Genomic DNA, 22,350 nt, shown 5'->3' on the forward strand with positions numbered 1-22,350 from the left:
AGGGTATCAGTATATGTGTTTGTATATAGTGAGATTAATTTGCTCTGTCTATTTCAGGATTTATAAAGGGGAATTATATGGATTATGATGGTATATCATATGAAATTTTGTTTGCATGGGTACTTGCTAATGGTGTAGAAGTAAGCTGTATAGAAGGGTAGGTAATTACATTGTGTATAATTTGATATGAGGTGGGTTAAATGACTGTAAAATTGTTAATACATGTTGACTGTTGAGTGAAGGTTAATTGTTAATTTCTTTTATTACTTACTGAGAAATTGTGACATCTCAAATCTGACTACTTTGTGTGAAATCAGTACATGGTTTGTGAAGAACTCAAAATTGTGCTGTATAGAGTATATTACTAATAAGGGGCTTGTACATGAAATAACTGTCTTTATGTTGTGTTAGTAGCTAAGGTGCGAAAAGGAGGAGGTGATTTTTTTCACATTTAAAATTTTACTGAGCAGCATTTCAGGTATTAGATTGTCATTTCATGGATGTTTATGTATTTGTCCCTCAGTTAGGGTAAGCGTATACACACCCAGCATAGGTAGGCTGTGGTCTTTCTCTTATCTGATCATTTAAACCCCTAGCCTAGGTGGCAAATATAGGCTGCACTTTCAGTTAGTTTCCTGATACAGCTTTTGTAGCTGATAAATTATATTTTCTTCTTCTGCCTAGAACCTCTACTTTTTAATTTATTGCAATATACTGGATTTGTAGCATTGTCAACATTTAGGCTGGGGTGTTTCTTTTACCCATCTTTCCATCTCCTCTTATTAGGATGTAAAACACATTGTTACAGTACTTATTGTCATAGACTCCTACAAACCCTTTCTCTCCATTGTACCACCTCTCTCACCCTACAGGAACACTGCTATATTATCTATTTTCACCTCTGATATGTCCCTATCCACTCTCTATCTCTTTCTTAAGTTATAATATTTTGTAATTTTAGCCTTCAGTCCATTCATTATAGATATTTTGTCTCTTTCTCATCCATGTCAGACACCCTCCGACCCTACTCAGGCTCACTACTGGCACATAAGAATACACAATCTACTGACTGATGCCAGCAATAAACTCATTTATGTTACTAAGAAACAATTTCTATTGCAATCCATACTCTTGCAGAGGTCACCAATCCCCATCCCAAAAATTAGGGATTTTCTCTAAAACTCCTCCTCAACCTTACATATTCAGGAGATATTCACTCAAACCCAGGACTACCTCCACCCACTGACTCAATTACAGGACCTACTCAACTTTTGGTTCAGAAATAAAGTGCTTAACGTTGCTTGCTTATCTTAATAATAAACAGATCAGTCTTGAAACACAGCTAGCAACAGAAAATCCCCATATTCTTGCTATATCAGAAACCTGCTGGAAGGATGATTGCTGTCCCTCTACTTTTAAACAGAACAACTACTATACATACAATAACAACAAACTCGGCCCTTGATTTCTTGGTGGTGCTTTATTCTAACCCTAATAATAAGCAACAAAATCTGAACACCCTACTCAGTACTATCAACTGGACTCCCCTGTCAGCCATGTCTCAATCAATCTCTTCTTTAGAATTTTTCAACACAAAACTGACCACAATTCTGGCTACACTGCACTCCCTTACAAAAAGAAGACTTAGGTCACAGAGTTACCCATGGCTTTCAGTGGATATTAAAAACAAAATTAATGCCAGATATTAAGCCTAGAAGAACTATGAAAGGAAGCCTAACAGTAAAGAGCAACATGAAACTTTTCTGAGTTTAAGATAAGAAACAGGAATTGCAACAAATAATTTAGCAGCACTGTACCTTAGAGCAGGAACCAAACTGATCTAGACCCAATCAGTTTTGGAAAGAAATAAACACTTAACAGGGACATTAAATAAATCTTCAGCTACCAAGAATGAATCAGTAATATGATTATGCTCAATTGTTGCAGTTCAAACCTGACATAACTAAAGCCTTTCCAACAATTTACACCCCCACCAACGAAGAGCCCAAACCTTCATCCCCTGCTTTATACCCATTAAGCTCTTGTGCAGCAGTCTTTCACATCTCTGAGATTTGACTAAAATAGACTAATTCCCTACTTCTTAGACTCAACAATTCAGGATATAAATCTAGCAGTCTTCATCCCAGCTTCCTAAGTCTTGTAGGTGAGAAAATCACTGAACTCCTTACTCATATCTTTAACCTCTCTCGCACCTCAGGGACTGTCCCACCAGCATTCAACCACACATGTTGTGTTCCCTCTATCTAAATTCACATTTCCCAATGGGTTGAAGGATTATAAACCTATTTTTCCACTATATGCCCTATTGCCATAGTACCAAAATGTTTTAAGACCTTTTATATAAGCAACTACTGAAGCACATTAACAGCTGTTGCTTGCTATGTGCTGCAGAGCATGACTTTTGTGATGTCATCAATACCTTTACTTGCCCTGGTAATGGTCAGTGATACCATTTATTGCAACCTGAATGAGGGACCTATTACTGCATGTCTCTATGTTGACATGACAAAGGCTTTTGAAATGGGCAGCAATACCCATCTTCTCAATAAACTCAACTGGTTTTGTAGCTATCTTAAAGACAGAACCTTGCATGCCCATAGCAATGTCTCGTCCTCCACTGCTGGTTAACTTAATACAGTTGTACCACAAGGGGCCAGGTTAGCTAATCTTCACTCATCTTTATTAATGATCTCCCCCTAGAATTACCAAATCATAAATTAATAATGTACACAGATGATATGTTGCTCCTACAGTCCTGTACTAGTCATTCTGACCTGTAAACCAAGTTACAGGACAATTGCATGCACCCTGAACAAATTCTAAGAAACTTTGTCTCAAACAATAAATTAGTCACTATTCCTTCTATTCTCTTAACAGATCTAAATGTGGACAAAATACCTAATATCACTGAATGGAAATTCTTAGGCCTAATACATGAACCTACCCTTTCCTTTGATACACACACACACACACACACACACACACACACACACACACACACACACACACACACACACACACACACACACACACACAGTTTGTAAATAAAAAAGTCCTTTCTCAATTAAAATTATGTTACAAGATCAGTCAACTCCTTTCACCCACTGCTCACAAGGCCTTTGCTAAATTATTTTAATACCCAAATTTCAGTATGGACGGCCTTTTTTCATTATGCATGCAGCCCACAATACTCACAGAATACAGACTGCTGAGAATAAAATATTGCGATTCATTCTATTAGTAGACACCCAGAGATACCATTTCAATTGGCTAAAAAATTCCACATGCATTCATTGCTTCATAGAGCCTCTTCTCTTTTAAGTACTGTAATTTACAAGGCACTAAAACCCAGAGTCCGGGATTCACTAATCCTCCGTGTAAGACTAAATAAGTCTTACTTGGAAACCGCAGCCTAAGAGTATGACGTCAGCGCATCATGCATATTCATGAGGGCGTGCTGACTAAACTCTAAGGCTAACACGGAGCATGCACAAGTGCAGGGGGCGTGTCAGACTGCCGAGCAGTCCAAATATCCACACCCCTGCAAGTGCCTAAACTGCAAATGTCAACTGAAATGAGCGAGTCTGCTCAAATGTCTACACACCCAACACTACACTCCCCCACATTCTAAATCCCTGTACAAGTTTAAAATGTAAAACTTCCTTTTTTTTTTTTATTATTCCCGATATAGCTGCCCATATTTGCGTGTGTATGCACGGGTTTGCCCATTGCTTAGCTACAGTTAGCAGTGTAGACATCGAAGAGGATAATAAACTACTTATATGCAAATTAAGCCAAATAGCAATAGTGTAGTGGTAGAGCCTTCGCACAAAGAAGAGGCATTCCCGGTTCGAGTCCCACCACTCCCCTTCCCATTTTCTGTAGGAAATCTGTGCATAAAATAATTCCTGACATTTACCTTTTAAATTTTAGTAAAATGCATTGAAATGGCCTATGTAGTAGTGAACGATATATATATATATATATATATATATATATATATATATATATATATATATATATATATATGAAGGTGGAATGGTCATGCATACTGATAAATGCATAAGTAATGTATTTTAAGCAATGTGAAGCACTGCTAAGCAAAGTTTACTAGTATTAAGCACAATTAAGTATAATTGCTCATAGCTTAGCACTGCTTTAACTAGCGCAATGGCTTTGTGCGGAGCTGTGCATTGCGCAAACTAGCACAAACAAAACATGTTTGCGTGGCGCTGCACACTGCAATAACTAGCACAATGTCAGGCAATGTCAGGCAACATCGGGCAACGTCGAGCAACGTTGGGCAAAATTGAGCAAAGTCGGCTAAACATAGCCACACCTCCTAGCCGGTCTGGCCAGTAGTAAAATAAAAAGCAATGACAGGCCTCGAACCCGGGATACTGTGCACCATAATCACAGTACTAAACCACTAAGCCATGACAGCTTTACATATGGATGCATTTCCAACACACTCATATATATCAGTGGAAGTTTACCCATTGCTAAGCAGGTTTGTTTTTAGCTGAGATTTTTCAAAACCATCCAATCACAAATAAGTGTGAGAAATGAGGCATATTTAAGCTCCATAGGCAGGAATAATTGCCATAACTGGTTGTAGCTCCCATCTGCAGACAGTATGGCCGGTGTTGGAGAGGGTTCTCGTTTTTGAGCGCAACGGTGGGGCATTGAGGAGTCAAAAGTAATGGTTTGGCTCCTCGTCCATCATCATGATGCAAGACTCCTGCAGGGCCAGTTTCAAGGCACTGAGTACAAAGCACAAGCCTGGAACTGTCTAGCACATGATCTCACCAGTGCCACAGACATCCCTCGGACTGGTGAGCAGGTCAGACACCACTACTCAGACCAGAAGAGACGCAAGGAGGACCGACTGAACCAGTGGATACAGGAGGCCCATGAAATGGAAAATGCCCCACTACTGAGTATGTAGCCATGGAATGAAGTATGTAAGAATTACTATTATAGTCTATATTGTGGATAGGTATGTCTCAACATCCCTTCATCACAGCTGCAGGTGTCCGTGCTGCGAATCAGCAAGCCTATGCAGATAGGCTGCTAAGGCTGCACTACCAGGCAGGTTAGTAATTGTTCTGCATGTTTTGTCATATGAAAGAAGTGAGAGAGCCTGAACAAGAGTGTTGTAACCCATTAATAAAGGTATAATAAGTCTCGAATAACTTCTCTGCATGTACTGTTATAAAAAATAAGTCAGACAGCATGAAAAGGTGTTGTAACCAATTAATAAAGGTATAATACGTCTTGAATAAAAGCCCTCTGCATGCACTGATATATCAAATAAATGAGAGAGCCACTAGAAAAGTGTGTAATGTAATTAATAAAGGTATAATTCCTGAAGTGTGTCAGTGTCACTTTCTTCTATATGTTGTTGTACCCTTGCATTATAGAAATGGTACTGTTGTATTAAGCACAGTCAACCCACACATGGGTAGGCCCATGTAAAGTCAATGAAGGGAGTGCCAGTAGCTGTTAAGCATATATACAGTCCTCAACTGTTGGTTCATGACCAGCATGTACAGGTTAATCTGGCACATGAGTAGTTTGTTATTGTGTTCCCCAGAAATGTCAGTGTGCTGCTAGAAATGTAGGGGGCTGTTAAAATATACCTGATAATGTCACCTGAACACATCCAGATATGTAGATATATAAATATAAATTAAATATATAAATACGTAGCAGTAACATCTGCATCCTGGACAGTTTGTATGTCAGATACAGGTCAGGTATATCAAGAACTAGCAAAACCCATTTCAGAATTTAACGGACATTGCCTAGTGTAATAATACATGTAGGGGATATATAACTGAAGTCAGTAGGAATGTAGTGGAAACTATAAGTATATATAAGTTGTTAATGGAGGTATCTTTTTACACCCTACTGTATGTGCATAAACAATGCAATTCCACACCTCAATGTGTATGTCTAATCTCATAACATTTGTTGGGACACATGTCCTGTTAGTTTATAAATATCTGCATTTACTTTGATGCATGTGCCCTGTTCACATACCACAATCTTGGTGGCCTGTTGCCACCAATCAATCCTGCATGCTGTTGGAATGTCCACTGTTGTTCTATATATGCATGTGTTATGCTTGCTGTTCAGCTGTTGGAACTCTGGTGTGTTGGGTTAATGGGAATACTACTGTATGCTGTTACAACTAAATTGAAATGCTGTTGGCTACTACTAACCCATATTGTCATTAAATCCTCCTAAACATAGAACGTATGGGAAGGCCGGTCCCAGCGGACCCACCTGTCCCACCTCAGCTGGTGATGGCACCTGGCACCAGCAGGTCCGGTGCCCAGCCCGGGACCTCCTCCTCCATTGGTCCTGTGCCACCTTCAGGTGGAAGTGCTGCAGGGGATGGGGCTCATCCCCCCATGCAAGCGTGGCCAGAGGAGGGCTACCTATCACCCACCGAATGGTCCGGGCTGTGGTGCGTAGGGAGATCGAGTGTTCAGTCGCTGATCCCTTATGCCAGCTCGAGGCAAGAGTGGCACAACTTGTGGGTGAGACTGCCCCTCCTACACAGCCCCCAGCACAGCCACCCTCTGGGCTGTGAAGGTGCAGTGGTGACTGCCCATGGGTCGGGATCTCAGTTCTACTGTTGCCATCTGTGGGCTCATGGGCTTGCAAATTCCAAACATCCTTCCCCCGTCAATGGTGTTCACCCACCCCATTTGTCATATTCTGCCCCTGTATGCGTCTTGTTTGTCTTGTCTGTTTACCTCCCCAACCTACCTCCCAAAATATACCTACTTCCCCTACCCCACATTCCACTCTCACCTAAAAAAAAAAATGGGCAATCTGCTCCCACAAAAAATGACGCCCCATACATAGCTGCCCATTTTGCACACATGTCCGCTGGACACATAAACTGAAATTTAATTGGCAGTACAACATACTTCGTTGTCCTCACCCCTCTCTCAGGGGTGAAAGGTTTCAAATTTCCCTCCAAATTACTAGTATATGCACAGCTGTTGCTGTTAAAGAAATGGACAGCTGTGGACCTTCCCTACACCTGTCCTGCACATCCCTAGGTGTTTTCCCTACTGTCTTTTCCTCTTTGTGCCCCTTTTTCACCACTGTCCTAACTTCCCATTTTCTTTTCTTTCAAAGAAATGAGCGCGGAGGTTAGCGGGAGCAAGCACTTTTAAGCAGTAGTTAATGGGTTTGTGTGAGTGTGCGCTTAGCTAAGTATTGCTAAGCATCATGCAAACCAGCGCAAACCCGCTTGCAACTGCTTAAAAGTGCCTTAGTCACTCTGCATGTGAGGGGCCTTGTTCTGCTCAGCAGAAAAATAAAACACCACTGTCAGTCTCAAACCCCCAGACCTTGGACACACTAGACTGCATGAAGTACCACTAAGCCACAGTAGATATACTGCAGGTTGTTGCTGAAATATATATATCATGCATCAGAATGAGTGAATGTAAAGGAAAGATAGGAATGCCATAACACATAACCTGTTCTGTGGAACTTTACCAGCAGTTGTGGAATTGCATTACATGACTGTGATAAGAGAACCAGTCATTTTAGCAGGAAATAATGTTACAGCAGCACTTTACAACCCCCACACAGTATCATAGCAGGACAATCTCCACCCAAATGTACAAAATACCTGTGTGTTCAAGGTCCAGCAAGGATGTAGGTAGGCATACTCAGTAATGGAACTGTCCAGTTTTCATGAGCATCCTGTGCTAATGTCAACAAAAAAAAAAAAACACAAACTGTTCGCAAACAGTTCATGTGCCAAATTAAAACATCTCAATAACTACGTACGTATGGCAGCTAATTGTATAAGTAGAAAAGAAACTACATACTCCCATGTATCTTGTGTTAGCATTTGTAGTGGTGAGTACAATTCTACACTGACAACTGTGTACTGGAAGTGGCAACATTCAGGTCTGAGTACAACATTCAAATCACTGGCTACACCCCTAGCATCAGATACAAGAAGTATACCAACCTTCTAACTTACACAACGGTGTCCACAGCAAACAAGCATGGTCCCCACTTTGGAAAGCTTAAAGGGCTACGCCTACCTGACTTGGCAATTTATAGCATTTGGTTGCTATGACAGTGAGTACTGCAGGTACCACACAGCAGGCTGCATGCAATTGCCAAATGGTGGCCAACAATTGGTGCAGAGGCCATCACATGCACATGTGCAGATACCTATAAAATCAGGCTGTACTTGCTGTCCACACATGCAATCATTTATTGCAGGTATGGAGAGAGAGAGAGCAACACAGAGAGACACAGACAACAGCAACAGAAAAAAAGATATAAAAGAAAATATATTGAAAAAAATGATAAAAAAAAATATATTGAAAAAAATAAGATATAAAAAAAAAAGTTTGCAAAACACACGGTAATGACTACTACAAACATATACAAAGGAAAGGTATGTAACAGATATGTATTTACTGGCATGTAGTATATGTTTTTGAAGAGTACTCTACATAGTTTGAATCATCCATATGTGGCAGCAGTACGTATCTATGCACAGATGCCTTGCATAACTACTGCCATGGAGAAATCAGTGTGTAGCTGTGTGCAGTGGGATATGACTGTGACATATGTAGTTCAGCATTAAATGTCAAACATCTGATCCATGTTATCTGTGTTTTGTACAGTAGTGTGTACAATGTCTGTTTGGGGGAGTAGCACATACAGTCATATAAACATGGATGTGACAGAGTAACAAATGCATGATAGTCATATTAACGTGTAGCTTAGCACTGGCTACAGCTGTACCAGGCTAGTATGCTAATCTAGCATTTGCAGCTATATATACACCCTCTAATATTACTGTGTGCTCACATGTGACACCTGTTCATGTTGCAGCAAGGCCCAACAGGTCAGCCGTGAGGTACACGGACTTATAACAGTGTGGTCCTTGTGTGTGTATGGCACACACATACGGAGAGATCTGTCTGTGTCAGATATATTAGCATCTGTACATGTGCATAGAGCAAGGGACATACTGCAACTGTTTGTGAAAGGTGGACATATATATGTTGTTGAAGGTTGTTATGTGCATATTTCTATGTAGGTTGTAGTGTGTGGCAAACCAGACAGAATACAGTGCTGGTATATGACATGTGGTGGTTAAATGCTGTGGGTATGATTCGTCTGGTTTGCGGTGTTGCAGCCAGTGAGGCCTGCTAAAGCTACATGGGCTGAGAACACCTTCAATGCGTTCCACACAAAACTGTGCAATATTATGACATAACTGTATACCTCACAACCTTTGCATACTTGATATTCCCACCATGAAAGGTGGACTGTATATGTGCCTATATGTCCACCAATGGATGTTTATATGTATGTGTGTGTGTGTGTGTGTATATATATATATATATATATATATATATATATATATATATATATATATATATATATATATATATGTATGTATATGTATATATATATATGTATATATATGTATATGTATATATATATGTATATATATGTATATGTATATATATATATATATATATATATATATATATATATATATATATATATATATATATATGTATATGTATATATATATATATATATGTATATATATATATATATATATATATATATATATATATATATTTAGAGAGAGAGAGCGACAGGGTCATATTTACTGCAACAGATGCCTGGTGACAAAGCCATGGACTCAAGCTCAATGTTGACACTGCATTGGCATCCCTCCTTGCAAAAACACAGTACCCATTAACTACCACATACGTGGTAGTCTACTTAACACCAACAGTAGTCAAACCTTTGATAATCACAGTGCCACACTAGTCATGTAATCTGTCTACGTGGCACACGTCATTACAAAAGGTGTGTCATCCAGGGAAATATAGGTCAGTGTTCCCCTCTACTCCACACACATAAAACCCATTATAGAGTAGAATGCCCCATGTGGTATGTACCACACAAGACATCTACAGCAACTGGAAAGGACACAGACATACCTCACAAAGAGTAATACCGGCCTCAAACAGATGCCCTATGCAGACCATCTCACAAAACCACAGCTAGACTGTGTTGCATACCGCCTATCCAGGGGTGACCTCTGCCTAACATACAAAGCTATGTCAAACCCAGACCTGTTGGACATGCTCCACGTAAACAGATCACAATCCCTACGAGCTACACGCTCTAGGGACCTAAACCTTGTCATCTCAATAAACAGCACATGATGGAGGGATAGATTCCTATCTCAGAGACAACCCATACTCTGGAACAAACCACCTATCAATAGCAAACAAAGCTCCTAATTAGCAGTCATCATAAATAATCCTAATGATTGTATGGGAGATAGGAAATACACCCTGGGAATCACCTCTGTGGCTCTGCTTGACAGGGCCACAAGAAATGAAATAACCTGTGTGTCAAAGGCCAGGGTAGCATATGGCTAGACATCTATAGGCCCTAGGGCCAATAGCCTATTACCTACCTATGAACTGATACACACCCACATGTACTTGTTGCAATAATTGCTATGTGAGGTTGACTGAGTGTGATGGTGAATGTGTTGGTGAATGTGTCAAGGTTCTGTATATGTGTGATAGCTAAGTGGGAAACTGTTTCTGTCATGGTATTATGTGTCCTAGCTGTGATCCCAGCAAAAGATGTGTATGCTATTGCTAGGCAGAAAAATCAGTGTGCCATACAGTCTGACGTAGTCCCTTGGTGTCGACTGTGGTGTCCCATTGTAGGCTACATGTATGCTTATTGAGTGTTACTGCTGGTGAATCCAACCCCTGTATGAACTGTAGTACTACCTGAAACTGTATGCCTAAACAGCACAGTATGGTGTATGTCCACATTTCTTGGAACCACTGTTTTGTGTGTTCCCTGTAGTCCTCACAGATGACATACCTCAGGCATAAGGTTTTGTAACTACTGACACACAGTACTGTATGGTACACAGGTAAAGGTCATCTGGGTTGCCATACCTTTGTGTCTGGTATGTATGTCTGATGTGTGTGTGGGTATGTCTGTACCATGGCCTTTGTTATATATGTGTTACAGGATATAGGTGCGTATCTAGCAACATGTATAGTCTAGTACAGCAGTATGCCACCTATATTAACGAATGTGCACATATGTTAGGCAGGGGTTTGCCATCAATGACTAGTGTGGTATAGTGGTAATACTGTAACTGGACTTTACAATCATTGCAATGGATTACATGTTTCTTTATGCATTAGCTTGATATATACCCCCTGTGGCTAGGTGGTGCATTGTGTCACATACAGTGTGCCATGTACTGTTGTATAGTCTTACATACTGGTTTATCTTTGTTGCTGTGCAAAACATGGTTTGATAGAGTATATATATTTATATAGAGTGTGCCAGGCACTGTCAAGCAGTTGTGGGCTGAGCACTGATATGTGATATTGAAAGTGTGTATCCTCTGACTGCCAATAGTTTATTTATTTATTCATTTAACATTTGTTGACCGGGAAAGTCCGACTAGGTTCCACAGATCCAGTTTTTAGTGGAGGCCCGGGGAGAAATGCTTCTATAGGTTGCTATATATGGCAGTTAATTGATATCTGTACTTTAGAATGTTAAGTGTGCCACATGACTTGCTCACACATATTGTTTCATTGTCTTCCAGGGTCATGGCCCACCATCGTAATCCCTCATATAGCCCAGCAGAGGAGGAATTGATTACAACCACCTTAGTTCAGCACTACGCCCTGCTGTTCTCAAGAACCAGGCAGGACCAGCATGAGTGGACTGCACTGTGGCAAGATCTTGTCCATAGGGTAAATGACATAGGCATGCATAACCAGACATATGAGCAGATACGCCATCACTGCAGTGATTTAATTAGACATGTCCAGCAGGGTGTGTCTGATATCCATAGACAACAGCTTGCCACAGGTGGTGGGGTAGCCATCCACCCCCCCTCACCACAGAGGAGGAGCTGCTCCTAAGCCACGTGGCTCCTGGCCAACAACAACAACAACTAACATGTATTATCATGGAGGCCGGAGCCACCCAGCAAGTTGACACGGAGCGTGCAGGTAACATGGCATAGCTGTACACTACTGTTATCTCTATTGGTAGATCATGCTTATGTGAGATGTGTACTGTGTAGTTAGAAGATGTGGTGCCTAGTGTTGTGCAATACTAATAATTAGGAATATAATCCGCAGGCCTGTGACTGTCAACCGTTGTACTACTGTAAGATTGCAAACACACAGTAGCAATGCCAAAGTTGTTGCCACTGACAAACTGTCTCATATCCTTATAGGTCTCTCTGGTGTGACAGCAAGGCAGCAGACCTATGCTGGTGAGTGTGTTCTACATTTAATATTGCTATTTAAATGTGCATGTCATAGGTGAGGTGTAGGCCATGTATACATCACACACCTGCGCATAATGCATGCTGTGCATGTTTGCTGTGAGACTATGCACATCTTAGTAACGTGAGTAGCTCCCTCAAACACATGCAATACACAGAGCACCCCACACAATTGTGGCAACACTGTAGCGGACATTGAATAGGCAGAGTTGATACACATGCACACAACATACACAACTGTGTCATACGCAGTACACGTTAACATGCTACACATGGCGTATTCAGACACCCGCTGTAAGGTCACACTCCAGTATCCCAAATGTCATCTACACAGCACACATAATATACCTGAGGAGTAGAGGCCTCTCATGTGGCTGTGCGACACTCTTCAACACATAACACATTCATGTTAGGCAATGCCCCCTATTGGGCACCTTACAAACCCATGTAACAACTGGCTGTGAAATGGTGAATGTAGCCATGGTACTACAGTTCAGGTACAGCATACTATGTGCCGGTCTGGCACACATTAGTAGCCTTGAGTGACCACATGATGCTGCATGATGATGGCTCATGGTACTACACCCCATTCAGTTACAGTGGCCACAGTACTATACATATCATTAATTGCTATGCACCTCAATGTTGTGTGTGTGCAAACATATGCACCTATACACAATATGCATAGCAATCACCATTTGTACAAAGTGACGCACATATGTCTTGTAATGCTATTGAGTGTATAGGTCACATGACACACATTGTGTATGTGTGATGTTTAATGTTGCAGTTGTGTTGTAGCATGCCATGTCATGGCTGGCATTGGCATGTCCACAATATGTCCTACACTCACCATAACCACTGTACAATGGCTATGTTGAGCAATGGTATTCCATCAAGTATACATGCATCACTCATCCTGTGTGTATACATATCATGCATGTGCTAAACCTGTGTCCACAATTATCTGCTAAAGACACAGACGCTCTAATCAGAATTGGATATCTATGTGACGCACAGATACACATCCAGCCATGGTATGTATACCTGTGAGTGATGGTGCACAGGACATTGCAGAGCTTTTAATACTTGCACAGCAATGTTGTGTCCATGTATACATTGCGTTCCAGGGTGAGGCCAATCACTGAACAAAAACACACATGCATCAAAGCCATGTATACTGTTATTAGCAAGGGCTGTCTACACTCACACTGCATGCTGTTGAGCAACACACGTCCTGCATGCTGACACATGTGATATAAATGTTTGGCTTGTGATACTGTACCCCACCATTACACGCTATTGAGTATGTTCTGGATTGCTGGTGGTGTGTGTGTGTGTGTGTGTGTGTGTGTGTGTGTGTGTGTGTGTGTGTGTGTGTGTGTGTCTGTTTTAGTGAGGAGTGTATTTGTATGCATGTGTTCATGTGTGCATGTGTGCATGTGCTCATGTGTGCATGTGTTCATTTGTTCATGTGTATATATGTGCATGTGTTCATGTGTGCATGTGTGCCTACATCATATACAGGTCGTAAAGTGTGTTTCCTGTCTTCCTCTCACAGGTGCTGAGTTTGGGCTGGTTCACTGCAGCAGGGAAACTGATGTCACTGAGCATAATAGTGATAATGATGATAGGTGTGTTGAGGCACAGGCATGTTTGCCAGGGTCTGTCGTTGGGCCACCATTCGACAGTACACAAGTGTCCACCCCATCCATGCACACAGTCATACTGCCAATACATCCATTACCAATGCCCTTAGCTGAGGGACAGCATACAGCCGGCATTGGGCAGGACAGTGTCTTATCTATGGTACATGCATCCCGACACAGCAGCCATACCCAGATGTCTGGAAGGGTACCACATAGGCAGATGTCCAGGGGTTCTCATCGGAGCACTGCTGCTCATCATGCCACAGGCAGACCTACCACAGGTTTTACAACCTCACACATGTTCCAGGCTGTCATGGATTCACAGGCACATATGGAACGGTACACCAGACAGGGACTAAGGGCACAGAGGGCACATAACACCACCATAATTGACAGCATCCATGACCTAGCAGGTGCCATCTGTAATTACACTGAGGTCACTGATAGATGTTGTGGTGAGACATTAGATGTCCTCCGCAATGTCATGTCCATGTGTCAGGACAGTGCAGGACAGTTGAGTCATCGACATAGACGTATGACAGCAACTTCAGCAGCTGGCAGTCACCGCAGACGTCCCTCATGTCACAGCCACTCCCATAGTGCCAGTACCAGCCCCAGCAATGTCAGGGGTGGGCTGTACATAGACCGTCCTAGAAGACCACATGCACGTGGCTCTGGACAGTCCCAGCAGGGACCTGGATCCAGTGTACATCCATCTACCTCTGGGGATAGTACCCAGTCTGGCTTAGTACCTGATAGTGTCAGTAGCACCCCTGCCAGGCACAGGTACCGTATCCGTGGCCAGAGATGGTGATCTGTAAAGCCTGGCAGGTACAGTCTGTGGCTTTCCCACAAATACCCGTATATGACAGCCACATGGTGGAACTGTGTGCATGCAGGCACACACACACACACACACATAAACAAGACACCTAGGGCTAACACATACCCGCATACATTACATCAACATTGGCCCATAGCAGTACTCTTGTCCCTCACACAAACACACACACATACATGTCGATTGTATGGCTCACTGTAGGCCTCTGGCAAACCAACAACACACCCTGTGCATATGATGAAACCTGTGCCACCTCCGGTCATCTGTAACATCGATGCAGGAACAGGCTACCATGGTGCTGATGCACAGGGTGACTTTATAGCATTTTAGCAATGTTAGCATGTTGTCAGCAGTAGAGTGGAATGATATGCTTGAAGGTGTAGCTGTGCAGGCATGATGCATTAAAGCTATGATTGTCAATGTAGTAATGTTTACACAAGGGTTAGTTCCAATAGTGTATTGTCCACCCAAGTGCCACTTGGCTGATGTGTGTAGTATTGGCAGCATGTGTTAGAGAGTGGACAGTATGTGTGGGATGTGTGTGGCACAGATTTGCAGGTGTATATTTGTGAACATGGTGGAGGTGCACTGTCTGCATGTACGTGCATAGTGGACACATGGGCAGGGTGACATGCCCTGTATTACACAGTAACACTCCATAGTTTCTATTGGTGGCCAGTATGCATTGTACTACACACATGTGTATGACATGGCTTGACACTGTGCTGTGGGTGTTACTGTTAATTTCTGTCATTGTTTTGCATTCTGGTAGTAGACATAACTTCAACAGCCTGACCATAACCAATCGTTAGATGATATCTTGACAACTGACACACAGATGTAGGACACACAGTAACATTTGGATCCTTCAGGTACTATACTATGCCAGTAACCAGTGGTATTCACCTGCACCCATTACTGAGACCACTCCTGTTTGGCATATAGCTCTCTTCGGTACAAGCAATCACAGTAGGGATATGTCCGTCCACATCTGGTGATGCATACTGTGGCCTATAATGCATTCTCCAGATGACACACACATCCTCCACAAGGGTATCACACAGACAGATCCCTGTTGTCAAACCCATGCTGTAAACCTATAAGCCAACCAAAGCATAGTCATCCACCTTTATGGAATATAGTATCCCCACAGTACCACATAGGTAGTAGCCACCAACATGAAGAACTGGTACCGATGTGTCCATGCAACCAAGTGGTACGTCATCTCTCCTTTGATAATCACATTTCCAAAGCTATTTTTAAATCCCTCGGTGGATCATATAAGCAATAAGGGGTCTGCATGCATATCCACAAAGGTTGTTGTACACCTTTAATGAATAGCCATCATTGGCAGACTTTGCTGCATTTGAACAGGTCTGACATATACCGCGGCCATAAACCTTCACTCACACAATTCAATAGAAACCGTAATGACTGTGTGTGACACGGATGACCTAGGCCAGGGATCACTGCAGTGGCTGGCCTTGTCACAAGCATACAGATGTGACCTAAGGTCTGGAAAGCAGCAGCACACTCTGGAAAAGATGACAGATGTGTTCTTGGATAAAGCAGGGTTCCCACACATGCAATAATTGAGGTCACATGTAAGTATATGTATTTGCCACACAGCTACCTCACATGTGCAATGCACATACTGTTGTCATACTGATATGTCATACAGTAGTAAAAGTAAAACCCACAACACATTGACCAACAGTGTCACACACAATAGAGCACACACACACACTTACCAAGTGCAGGATTCAAACCCCTACCTAACTACTTCATGATACTAGAGGAGTATGCATTAACACAACACGCTATACACATTACTGTGAGTTCTCTTTTCCACAGGTATATTTGTAGGATGGTGACATCATCAGACCTGACAAATATTAGTATACCACTTTTAAGGTGTTTGAGTACTCTCCAAAAAGGTTGCTCCTCTTCAAGGAGATCACACACAGACTTGTCAAGTGCAGGATTCAAACCCCTACCTAACTACTTCATGATACTAGAGGAGTATGCATTAACACAACACGCTATACACATTACTGTGAGTTTTCTTTTCCACAGGTATATTTGTAGGATGGTGACATCATCAGACCTGGCAAAGATTAGTATACCACTTTGAAGGTGTTTAAGTACTCTCCAAGGAGATCACACATAAGCAGACACACTTGTCAAGTGCAGGATTCAAACCCCTACCTAACTGGTTTATGATACTACAAGACTACGCATTTACACAATGTGCTAAACACATTACTCTGAGTTCTCTTTTCCACAGGTATATTTGTAGGATGGTGACATCATCAGACTTGACCAAGATTAGTATACCACTTTTAAGGTGTTTTACTACTCTCCAAAAGGGTTGCTCCTCTCCAAGGAGATCACACACAAACACACACACACACACACACACACACACACACTTGTCAAGTGCAGGATTCAAACTCCTACCTAACTGGTTTATGATACTGCAGGTGTACGCATTTACACGGAGTGCTATACACATTACTGTGAGTTGTACTTTCCACAGGTATATTTGTAGGATGGTGACATCATCAGACTAGACAAAGTGGGTTACATTAGGTGACACTGGGTGGGCTACATAGAAGGAATGTCTAAACACTTTGGCAATGTGATCATCAAAGGAGGGTTTACTATCTGACTGAGTCCTCAGGGCCTTCATGACTTTCTCCGTACATACTGGAGTACCACCTATGTGGTAATTTGTTTGCACTTTGTTTTAGCCAAAGGGGATGACTATGCATTCTTTGGTATTCTGCTTGGGGCATTGTTTTGACACCAGGTATCTGTCTCTGTAAGCCCCTTCCGGAGGATGTGTGTGTCAGCCATACAGTCGATTATGGACCACAGTTAGCAGTCATCTGCAAACCTGTTCAGCCATACTCCTCCCATGCTTGCCTGTACCTCTGAGCAGTGTCTACTGAACAGGTGGGGTCCCAGGACCAAGACCTGTGGGATGCCATTTGTGACTGGCTTAGAGTCAGACATGGCACCTGCAACTCTAAACATGTGTGTTTGATCTGTGAGCCACTTGGCCACCCATCCTGTGAAATAGCTGTTAATATTCAAGCTGGTAAGCGTGTCCATGATGACAGAGTGGAGAATGGTGTAAAAAGTCCTTAGTGAGGTTCAGGTGGGCTGTGTGGACTACTTTCACCTCCATCTATGTCCTTGGTAACTGTTTGAAATAAGTAAACTATGTTTAGGAGGCAGGATCTGCCTTTAGCAAGGCGAGGTTGTGTAGAGTCCAGTGTCTGGAGCTCTCCATTGTCTCTGTTTATGGGTTCCATGACAATTTGCTCAATAGCTTTGTAGACCAGGCTGAGTAGACATATAGGGCAATGGTTTCCAGGTTCTGTTGTGGCACCCCCTTTGTGGAGCTGGATAACTCTTAGTGTATGCCATTCTTTGGATACATAGCCTGTGGTATGATTAAGTCTGGGCAGTGAATGTAGGTGAGGGTGTAGTTCCTTTTGGGTGTAGTGTAAGACGTAGCCTGGGATACCATCCAGTCCCATTGATGCTGTGTTCTTGGCTTTGGAGAGGGCTGTCTTTACCTGCATGTCTGTGAAGTCTGGGGCTGTGCATCCTTCTGTGATGGACACAGGCCCTTTTGCGGGTGATGGGGGGAAGTTTACACTGAACTTGTCCCCCAGGATGTGAGCAATGAAAGTTGGTTCAGTGTATTTCTTGCCATTTGTCAGTAGCTGACAGCATATTTGGAAGTTGACACCTACATGTCTGGTATAGCTACCGCAGGCTTTGTGGTTGTTATTCTTACATTCCTTGGCAATTTGTCTTTAGAAACTGTCCTTGAATTATTTTATGAGCGATCATTGTTTCTTCCTAATAATGATCAGTGATGCCTTTCCTTTAGTGAAGTTGGCTCTGTCAGGTGTTTGTTTCCTCCTTCTGTTGTCTAGGTTATTTATGGGCAACGACCACCAGATTGTTTTCTTATTTTTGGAGGAGTGCATCTTGGTCTTATTTGTGATGTATCGATTCATGCATCCCTGTACATGCTCATAGGATGCACTTGTAAATGATTCGGCAGATTGTATACCATTATCCTATAGCAAGAGGGCTTTGGAACTTTCCACTTTGGTCTTGGAAAGTGTGCAGTTTGCTTTTGAAAATGCCTTCACGGTGGTTTCATTGACTGGGTGGGGAGGTGGGATGTGGATGTCCAGTGTGATTACTTTATGATCTGATATTACCAGCGAGGGTTTTATCTCTGTTGTGGAACACTGGTACCCCATGTTGGTGATGATCATGTCCAGTATGGTGTCACCTCTAGTGGGCATGGTCACCAGCTGTCCCAGGGTGTTAGAGTTTTTAAACTCTAGGAAACATTGGGCAAAGGACGTTGTACACGAGTAATTCTCCCACTCAATGTTTGGGTAGTTGTAATCACCTCATATAATGGTGTTTGATAGGACCTTTATATTTTCCACTGTTCTCAGGAATACTGAGTGAGGTTCCTGAGACAAGGTAGGTGATCTGTAGCAGGCTACAATCTGATGAGCAGCTTTGCCCAATGTTAGTTGCACTTGCATGGTCTCCAAGGCCTCATGCTGTGCCACTAACCTGAAGGTGTGGGTATCCATAAGGTAAATGGGTATACCCCTTCCTTTTGTATTTCACTTGTGATTTTGGGTCCAAAGATCAGAGGGATTGTGAGTGTTTTATGTGGAGCATGTCCGACAGCTCTGCATTTGACATAGCTTTGTATGTTAGGCAGTGAACACATCTGAGTAGGCAATATGCAAGGGAGTACAGATGGAGCATTTTGAGATGGTCTGTGTATGGCATGTATTTCAGGCCGCTAGTGCTCTTTTTGAGGTATTGCTGCAGGCTTTCCAGTTGTTGTAGTTGTCTTGTGAGGTACATAGCAAAAGTGGCGTTGTACTCTATTATAGTTCTAGTGAGTGATGAGTAGTGGGGAACAATGTCCTCTTCTATTCTGCATGAGACACATTTTGTGATGAGGTGTGCCACATAGCAGGGTTTCCTGACTACTGTGGGGATGTGATTATCACAGTTGTGTCCACTGTCTACCTGTGACCCAAGGTCTCTTGTCACACTTTCAGTGTTAAGTATAACACCGCCTATGTTGTAGTTCTTGGCTACAGAGTTTTTAACAAAGGGGATGACAATGTACCTTTTGGCATTGAGCTAGAGCCCATGGCTTTGACAACAGCCATCTGTCTCAGTGAGGCCCTTTTGTAGGATGTTCACATCTTTAGCATTTACAATTATGGCACCTAGTTTGCAGTCCTCTGGAAACTTCAGTAGCCACAAACCTTCCATGTTAAAGTTTACTTCAGGGAAGTAGATACTAAACAGGAAAAGACACAGGACTGGACCTTGTGGTACTGCACTCATCACTGGTCCAAAGTCATACTTGGAGTCTGCTACTTTCACAGTGTGTGTTCTGTCAGTAAGTCTGTTGGCAACTCATCTTGTGACATAGCAATTTATACCTAGTTTAGTGGGTTTATCTATATTTCCAGAGTGTGGGGTGGTGTTGTAAGCCATGGCAGGATCAACATAGGCTGTGTGAACCACCTTACCCTTGTCTACGGTTCTGTTGACTGCTTCACTGTCATCTATCAGGTTTAGGAGACATGATCTGCATTTTACAAACCCAACATGGTTGTGGTCCAAGGTTTGGGGATTACCAATGTAATTTTTTATATGTTGTATGATGATACATTCCATGGCCTTGAAGAGCGGGCTCATCAGGCTAATGGGGTGCTAGTTCCTGGGGTCCGTGGTGTCTCCACCCTTGTATAGTGGGATAACCGTCACTGTGCACCATTCAGCAGGCACAAAGCATGAGGTGAGGCTATGACTGCACATGGTACGTCAGTGTGGTGCCTGTTCATTCTGTGGTTTGTGTGGAACACAGCCTGTGAAGTTATCTGGTCCCATGGCTGCTGTGATACTGGCTTTGGAGAGTGTTTTTTACCTGTGCAGCCATGATGACAGCAATTTTGCAGTCTTCCATTATAGAGATGTGCTCTTTCATGGGTGAGAGGGGGGTAAAGTTAACACTGATCCTATCTGCCAGGATGTTGGCAATATCAGTTGGGTCTGTATATTTAGTGCCATTGAGCTGTAACTCAGAACATATCTGAGTGTAGCTGTGACATGGACCTGTCTGTTGGGCAGAGATCTCCTGAGTAGACAGTATGCAACAGAGTACAGATTGGGTTACAGTTAGCCTTGTTGCATGGGGCAACTGTTTGAGGCCAGTAATTCTCTTGTTAGGGTACTTCAGTGGTCTTTCCAGCTGCTGAACGTGCCTAGTCAGATTCATCACAAGTGTGTTGTGGTACTGCCTGGCGGGTCTGATGACTAATGAGTAGTGGGAACTTCCTTTGACCTACATGCACAGACCTTGGCAGTTTGTGTGAAGACATAGCATGATTTTCTGACAACTTTGTGAATGTGTTTCTAGAAGTAGAGATGTCTATCCACATTTGTCCATAGATCCCTTATTATCTCCTCCGTATGTAGCATAAGTGTGTGAGCATGCCCAGTATGACCTTTCAGTATGTTGTTGCCTGACATTTGATTCATTTATTTAAGTGTGTGAGCATGCCCAGTATGACCTTTCAGTGTGATGCTGAATGAAATCCACTACATTTGTTGAAGTGTGTGAGCACGCCCGGTATAGACATATATACTATATGTGTATGGAAAATCAAGTTGTATTTTTACAGCAGGCCTCAACTTTGTGTCATAGATCAACAGGGATCATGCTGTGCCTGCAGGGCTTCCATGAGACACTTTGCATAGACTTATCAACATTTATACATACAGGGGGGACAGCTATTCTTTGTACATTTCTACCCGGGGGCACACTTGATTGTTACTGTGGGTGTACATAAGATGAGGGGTTCACCTGACACTTATACACATTTGCTATTCCTGCACTGCTATGTACGGTACACCATTTCAGTCTGTACTGTTGCCTATCATACTGGCTTGAGGCATACTACTGTACTACACTTCTTAGCGTCCAATGTCACGTATATTAGATTGCAACTTCATTGCCTACACAACCCACATCACACCGCCTAGCCTGATGTTCTCTATCTGCATAGGCCTGTGGGGGAGGTTACCCATATGCCTCTTTAGGGGCATGTTACAGCATTTCTTTGTGTTTGCATTAGTGTACAATTGTCCTGCTGTGTCTGTGCTACTGAAATCCTATCATGGCTTAGTGGTTCAGTACTGTGACTATTATAGGGGCATGTTACAGCATTTCTTTGTGTTTGCATTAATGTACAATTGTCCTGCTGTGTCTGTGCTACTGAAATGCTATCATGGCTTAGTGGTTTACTGCGACTATAGTGCACAGTATCCTGGGTTTGAGCCCTGTAACTGCTTTTTATTTTCATGCCGGGCAGACCAGACTGCTTAAGGGGCAGTAA

Source organism: Protopterus annectens, chromosome 2.part0 (genome assembly GCF_019279795.1).
Source record: "Protopterus annectens isolate FY-2018-M chromosome 2.part0, PAN1.0, whole genome shotgun sequence".
NCBI classification, from domain to species: domain Eukaryota; kingdom Metazoa; phylum Chordata; order Ceratodontiformes; family Protopteridae; genus Protopterus; species Protopterus annectens.